This window comes from Fusarium solani (genome assembly GCF_023522795.1).
Source record: "Fusarium solani strain SB1 chromosome Unknown bctg00000002, whole genome shotgun sequence".
NCBI classification, from domain to species: Eukaryota; Fungi; Ascomycota; class Sordariomycetes; order Hypocreales; family Nectriaceae; genus Fusarium; species Fusarium solani.
This window is the reverse complement of record NW_027072155.1, coordinates 4491463-4499996: the sequence shown is the minus strand read 5'-3', so window position 1 is coordinate 4499996 and position 8534 is coordinate 4491463.

Sequence of the window (8534 nt, the reverse complement as noted above, 5' to 3'; positions counted from 1 at the left end):
AAGATCGCGAGTTTAACTTAAACCTTTTATTTAATAGGCCGCGTGCTTACTATAATACTCTAAATAGCTCTATATAATATTATCTCTCGTAGCCTATTATAAGTACTTTTCGCGCCCCTATAAAGCTTATAGACCTCTTCAGTAAGGTTATCTTAGTTATATAGGAAGGTATACTAATAGGTATTAGCTACGCTGCTTTAATCCGCTAGTTAAAGGTCTTTGCGGAAAGTTATTATAATCTTATTAGTATATTATTAATTAGTTAGCTAGTTATAAATTAGTTAACTAGTTGGTTATAGTTATTATTAGTTATAGTTAAACCTCCTCTCACGAGGATAATAGAAGTATAATCCTTTAAGATTTTAACCTCTTTAAGTAGTTAAGAATTATAAGGATAATTAGAAGGTTAATATCAGAGGGGAGTTACTACGCGAAGGGGATTTTAATTACTTTAGCTAATTAAGATATAAGCTATTTATTATAAATAGAGCTAGTTTTAGCGCATTATTAAAGCTATTAATAATTATATAGATAAACCTTATTAATTTAAGCCTATTAAGACCTTAGGCTTTAGATATAGAGCCTTTATTATTAAAATTACTAAGATATTAATTAAGATACTTTGATCCCTATTTTAGGTAGCATAAAGTAATAGAATAATATATAGTCTTATCTACCGGGGATAACTAGACTCTTACATCCTCGTTAGCGCCTCTCTTACTTCTTTTTTTTAATAGTGCTTACTATCTCTAGACCTATGACTTCCCGGGCTATAGAATTAGCTCTATTTATTATTTACCCCACTTAGCCTTTTTTTCTCCTTTGGTTTATTCCTATATATATTATTATAATATTAACTAGCTCTGCCTTAGAGATAAAAAATAAATATCTACCCCGGATAGTATTAGATATTTAGCTATTTAATCTTATTTTATTATACTCTTAAAAATAAATATTATATATAAAAGGGCTAAAAAAGAAATTAAGAAATATAAGATTATCTAGGATATATTAGGTAAGATTAAGTATTAAGGCCTAAAAAAAGGGCGAGGCTAATAAGAGACTTATTAAGAATTTATTAAGTAAGCACTTATAGGTAACTATTTATAATATAACTAAGGAGGAGTAATATAATAATATTATACTTAAGGTTACTTTGCCTAATACTACTTAAGACTTAATAAATAAGTCTTATTTTAAACTTATTTAATAATATAATAATTATATAGGTCCTAAGGGAAATAAATAAATTATATTAGTTTATATTTATAAAGGGGATATTAATATTATCTTAAATAAGGTATAAGTTATATCTAGTAATATATTTAAAGGTATTAAATATAACTAAGTTATATTAATAGCTAAGGTAATTAATATATAAGAGAATATAATAAGTATATTTTATATACTTAAGGGGTCCTTCTTAATTACTATCCCTAGGATATTAATTAAAATAATTATATAAGTAATTATAGGTAATTATAAAGTAATTATTATAATTACTTAAGTCTTAATAATAATTATATCTTAATTAATAAATAATAATAAAGTCTTCCCTAGTTATATAATAAGTATTTTATTAAGTTATAATATAATATCTCTCTTTTATTAAGTATTATAGCCTAAAAAGACCCTAGGCTATATAATAGGAAGGACTTATATTAGCTGACTAATCACGCGTGGATTAAAATAGATTATACCTTATAGGTTATAATCCTCTCTAAGCTAGCTAGATAGATTATAATAACTTAGGCCCTATAAGATATAATTTATTATAAGCTATTATATTATAAAAAGTATATAAAATATGCTTATTATACTCTCTTATATAGTAATTACCTTAGCTATTAATATAACTTAGTTATACTTAATACCCTTAAGTATATTATTAGATATAACTTATAATTTAATTAAGATAATATACCTAATTCTCTATTAATATAAACCTAATATAACTAATTTATCCCTTAAGAAATATATAATTATTATATATTAATAGCTCTTATTTAATAGATTACTTATATTACCTTAAATAATATTAAATATAATAGCTACTTAGGTAACTCTTATTAATAACTATTAATAAGTCTTATTTATTAATTATTTACTTATACCTATCTTAGCTAATTAAGATAAGGATATAAATAATATAAATAGCTTTAATAATAAAGAAATTAAATAGCTTAGAGCTTAAATTATTATTATAAGTATTAAAATAAATAAGCTTTATAACCTTATTAAAAGAATAAGCGAGATATAAAGGGTATAAAATACCTAATATATAAATAATATTTAAGAAATTAATAATATAATAATTATTATTATAAGAGGTAAAAATATAAGAGAAATCTTAAAATTAGACCCCTTAGAGAAATTTAATAAAACTACCTATAAGTTACTTATATTTCTTATATAGCTATATACTTTTATAACTTATTATTTAATATAGTTTAATTTAATATTTAATAAGGTTTAATATGCCGCGGGGTAATTTATTAAGTATATTATAGCCTAATTTAAACCTATTATAAAGAAATACCTTATTACCCCTTTTATTAAACTCTTACTTAGGACTATTAACCTTTACTTAAGCTTTAAAACCTTTAAGGCTATATTTTAATAAGTATTTAAAATAATTAATAAAAAGGTATAAGCTAAAAGAGAGATTAAGGCACTTTAATAAACTTACTTAGCCTCTAAATATAAAATAAAATACTTCTAATTTACCTTAAAGCTTAATTAAAATTAAAAACCCTTAATATTATTTTTCTTTAATAATCTTAAAAAAGAAATCTAAGTAGAATTATATAAAGAAAATTAGCTTAATAACCTAATTAATTATATTAGCTAAGTAATTAAGATTAATAATTAATAATTCTCTTAGAAGAAATTATAAAACCCTAAGTTTAGTAATAATAAGATTAATAACTTATAATTTAATATTAATTAAGGTAAGAAAAAAAATAATAATACCTTTTATAATATTAAAGCTAGCCCTATAATACTTAGAGCTATATAAAAGGGCAAATAAGACTATTATAGCCTTAAATATTATTATTATTATAAGATAAATTATATTAAGAAAATCTATTATAAGAAATAATAAGATATTAAAGAAAGATATTATTAATTAAATTAATAATAATCCCTCTTAGAAAATAAGAAATATATTAATGCGGCCTAATAAGCCTAATAGGAAAATAAGGAACCCTAAACCGCGATTTAATTAACTAAACTTATTATAATATCGCGAAGTAGATATAATATGCCTAAATAAGGTTAAAATAAATATAAATAAGAACTAAATAAAGAAATAACCTATAGCTAGGTAAGATATATTAAGAAGTAATTAAAAGAAACCTAGAATATATAATAATAATTACTCTTAGAATTAATAAAATAAGGAAAACTTATATTAGATATAATAAATAATAAGAGAGTTATTATTATAGTTACTAAGAAATTTAAATAAAAAGAGAAAGTAATACTAATAAAATAGAAATAATAAATGCCCTTAATATTAGCTAAATAAGCGGATTATAAAGAAGCTATTATAAAAGGCTTTAATTATAAAAAATAAATTATAAGATATAATAAATAATTATTATTATTATTTATTATATATTATAGGGATTATTAATAAAATAATTTTATATAATATAATTATAACTTATATTTATAATATTAAATTAAAGTATTAAAAAAATATAATAAGACCTATAAATAATAAGAATAAGCCTATAATAATAAAAAACCCTAATAGATAGATTAGCTCACTTAAGTAAATAATACTAATATTTACTAAATTAAGTTTAAGTATAAAATAAAGAAATTATAGAGAGAGCTATATAAATTATATACTTAATAATAAGAGGTAAGAAAGAGTAATAAAGAGCTATAAAAAGAAGAAAACTACCCTTAGCTATATAATAAAAATAATAACTAATATTAAAATAACCTATGAGAAAGGTATAATTATATTATATAAGAATATATAAATATAATATATAAATAAGAAATTTATATTTAAGCCTATTATAAAGAATTAGCTAAAAACTAATAATACTAAGAAGTATTATTTAACTTATAAGATAATATAAGAATATACCTAATATATAAAAAATACCTTAGTATCTCTTAGATATTTTATTAATATTATTAATATAAAAAATATAGAAAAGAAAAGTAAAAATAAGATTACTTCTTTATTACCTTATTAGCTTAACTTAATAACTAACCTTATATATAATATAAAATAAAAGGTTATTAAATATTTTACTAATATAACGCTATTAATATTACGCATATATAATACTATAAAGACTTATATTAAGCTATCTAGAAATATAAATAAACTATTTATAAGGTAGAAGACTAATAAAAGTAAATTAGCTAAAAAGAAATATTAGAAAAATAAAAACTTATAACCTAATTAAAAAATAAAAAAGACCTAAGATAAAAATAAAAATAATAATACTAAGATTAGCTATATAGCTAAGATAATATATATAACTATAAAGTATATAATAATAGTAAATATAAGTATAACTATATTAGCTATATATTATTAAAAAACTAATAGGCCTACCTATAAAAAGCCTATAAATAGAAGAATAGCTTATAATAATATAAAAGGCCTTATATATTATTAAAAGAAGATTAATATAAAGATATTTTAAAATATTAATATAAATTAAAGGAAAATAATTATGCGCTTTAATAGATAATAGAGCTAAGTAAAATTTATTTAACCTAAGGATAATAAATAGGCTTAAGCTATTATAAAGGTATAAGGTAGAGCCCTATATAATAATTAACCTTAAAAGGAAGTAATTTAATTATAATAATAGAGTTATTAATAGCGAGATTAATTACCTTAAAGTTTTTATTAAAAGAAAGAACTAAGAAATCTTATTTAATATTATACCTATAAAAGGCTATGACTTAATACTTAGGTACCTATAATTATGCTGATTTAACTTATATTTTAACTAGAGGATTAGCTAAGTGCTCTCTTTTAATAATAAGGCACTCTCTATAATAAATAATAACTTAAAAGATAATATAAGATCTTAAACTTTTATTAAAGACGCTAAAGAAGTTAGGCAAAGGTAAATATAAAATACCTCTTTACCTAAAGGGATATAATATAAATATTATAATAAATAAAAGTAATAAAATTAATAAATAATTATATATATTATATAATAATTCTAATAACTAGAGAAAGACCTTAAGTAAATTAAGAAAATACTAAAAGAAAAATAACTTAAAAATATATTATTAAAGTATTATATCTATAAGAAACTCTTTATAAAAGAACTTAAAATAAGTTTATTACTATATATATACTATAATTTAGAAATTAAATTTATTAATAAAAAGTAACCTAGCTTTAATAAACTCTACTTACTTAATATAATATAATTATTAGTATTAAAGGAATATATTAAAGAAATACTATAAAAAGAATATATTAAGGAAAGTAAGTTATTTATTAAATACCTTATTATATTTATCCTAAAGAAAAATAAAAAACTTTATTTTTATATTAACTTTAAAATACTTAATGCTATTATAATTAAGGATTATATATTACTGCCTCTTATTAATAAGTTAAAGGATTAATTTTTTAAAATAAAGTACTTTATTATATTTAACCTTAAAGGAGCTTATAACCTTATTTAGATTAAAAAAGGATATAAATAGAAAACTACTTTTTATATTAAGTATAAACTATTTAAGTACCTTATTATGCCTTTTAGACTTATTAATATACCTATTATATTTTAATAAATAATTAATAATATACTATAAGAATATCTAAATATATTTATTATATATTACCTAAATAATATTCTTATCTTCTCTAAAATAAAAAAAGAATATATAAAATATATCTATAAGGTACTATAAATACTATAAGACGCTAACTTATTAATAAAACCTAAGGAAAATAAGTTTTATACCTTAGAGGTAAAATTCCTTAGATATATTATCTCTTATAATAAGATATATATAAACCCTAAGAAGGTCTTAATAATTAAAGACTAAAAGGAATTAACTAATATTAAGGAAATATAAGCCTTTCTTAGTTTTATTAATTATTACTATAAATTTATTAAATAATTTAAGAAAATTATAATACTATTAATTAAACTTATAAAGAAAAATAAGATATTTATATTTAAAAATAAGGTATAAGAAACTTTCTATATAATTAAGGAATTTATCCTAAGTAAACTAATACTTAAGATATTTAATTTATCTTAATTAATAAAACTTAAGATAAATACCTTAGACTTTACGCTAAGAGCTTAAATTAGCTAATAAGATAATAAAGGACTCTTATACCTAATTAAATTCTACTCCTATAAGCTATATAAAGTAAAACTTAATTACCTTATCTATAATAAAGAATTCCTTATAATTATTAATACCTTTAAGGAATTTTAATATTATTTTCTTAGAAGTAAATATTAAATTAAGGTATATATAAATTATAAGAATATTACTTACTTCGCTAAAACTTAAAAACTTAGTAAATAATAACTATAATATATTAAATACCTCTTAGAATTTAATTATATTATTATTTATATTAAGGAAATAAAGAATAACTAAGCTAATATTATTAGCTAATAACCTAACCTAGATACTAATAAAATCAAAGCTAAAAAGTAATTTCTATACTTTACCCTAGAGGGATACCTTAGATAGAAGTTTATTAAATAAATATAAAAGTTAATACCCTTATTAGAGTACCTTATACTTATTAAGAAATATAGATAATAGGTTATAGACTCTATTAACTATATATAAGGATATTAATAAAGGGAAGATAGATTATAGACCTATAAAGGAAAACTCTTTATCCCTAATAAAATATTTTAAAATATCTTTAATTATTATTACTATTAAGCTATATATTATAAGAGTCTAAAAGAAATAACCTAAGCTATATAACTATACTATAATAACTATAAACTCTTATATAAAGTATAGAGATATATATTTTATTATAAGAAATATTATAAATGAATTAATTAATAGATTTAGGAATAATAAAAGAAATTAGGACTTTATAAATAGTCCGGAGTTACTAGAGTATTATACTAGACTAATAGAGCCGCCTATATAATAGAATAAAGTAATCTACTCTTAGAATAAATCCTAGAATATAATAAATAACTCCTAAATATTAAAAAAATAAATAAATATTAAATCCTAGATAAACTATAATATAAACTTATATATAAGATATATAGTTATTAGCTATATAGATACTAAGGAATTAATAAAACCTTAAAATAAATTAAAATAATATTTACTTTTCTTAAAATAAAAAAGATTATTATAATAATTATTAATTAATATAACCTTTATATAAAAACTAAGGTATAATACTATAAACCCTATAAAAAGCTATAATTACTTCTAATTATATAATAACTATAGGACTTTATTATTATAGATTTTATTATAAAATTACCCCTATTAAAAGAACTAATTATAAAAAACTTCTATAATAATATTCTTATTATTATAAATAAACTTATAAAATTTTCTTATTTTATACCTTATAAAGAATTAATAATAATAAAAGAATTTACTTACCTTTTTTACTTTTATATTACTAAGATATATAATATACTACTTAAAATTATTATAGATTAAGGACTATTATTTACCTCGAAATTCTAATAAAGCCTTATAAGATACTTAAGAATTAATTATAAACTCTTTACCGCATATTATAAGGAGATAAATAAATAGACTAAATATATAAATCAAATACTAGAATAATATCTTTAATGCTATATTAACTATAAATAAACTAATTAAGTTAAAAAGCTATTAATTATATAGCTAGCCTATAATATAGCTATAAATAAAAGTATAAAGATTATATTAGCTTATACTAATTTTAGATTTATACTAGATATATACTATTAAATATAAGATATTATTATTAATCCTAAAGTAATCCTTATTAGTAATTAACTAAAGAATCTATATAAAGAAATAAAAATAAAACTTAAGTTTATTAAAAATAACATAATAAGCTATGCTAATAAAAAAAGAATTAAGGGACTAATCTTCTCGGAGGGAGATATAATTTATCTCGCGATAAAAAATATTAAAATAAAATACTAAAATAAAAAACTTAACTATAAATATATTAAACCTTATAAAATTAAGTAAAAAATCTTAAAATATAACTATAAACTAGACTTACCCCCTAAGATTAAGCCTTATCTAATTTTTTATATTTTATTACTTAAATTAATATAAGATATTATTTAAGCTAAGATAAGTAATAAGCCTAATATAGAAATTAATAGATTAAAAGAATATATTATAAAAAGTATCCTTAATATAAATAAGATTAATAGAAAAATAATATATTTTATTTAATAAAAGAATTACCTAGACTTAGAAAATATATAAGAACCCCTAAAATACCTCACTAATATATAATACCTATTAAAAAACTTTTACTAATAATAGGTAAAGAAATATTATTAAAATTC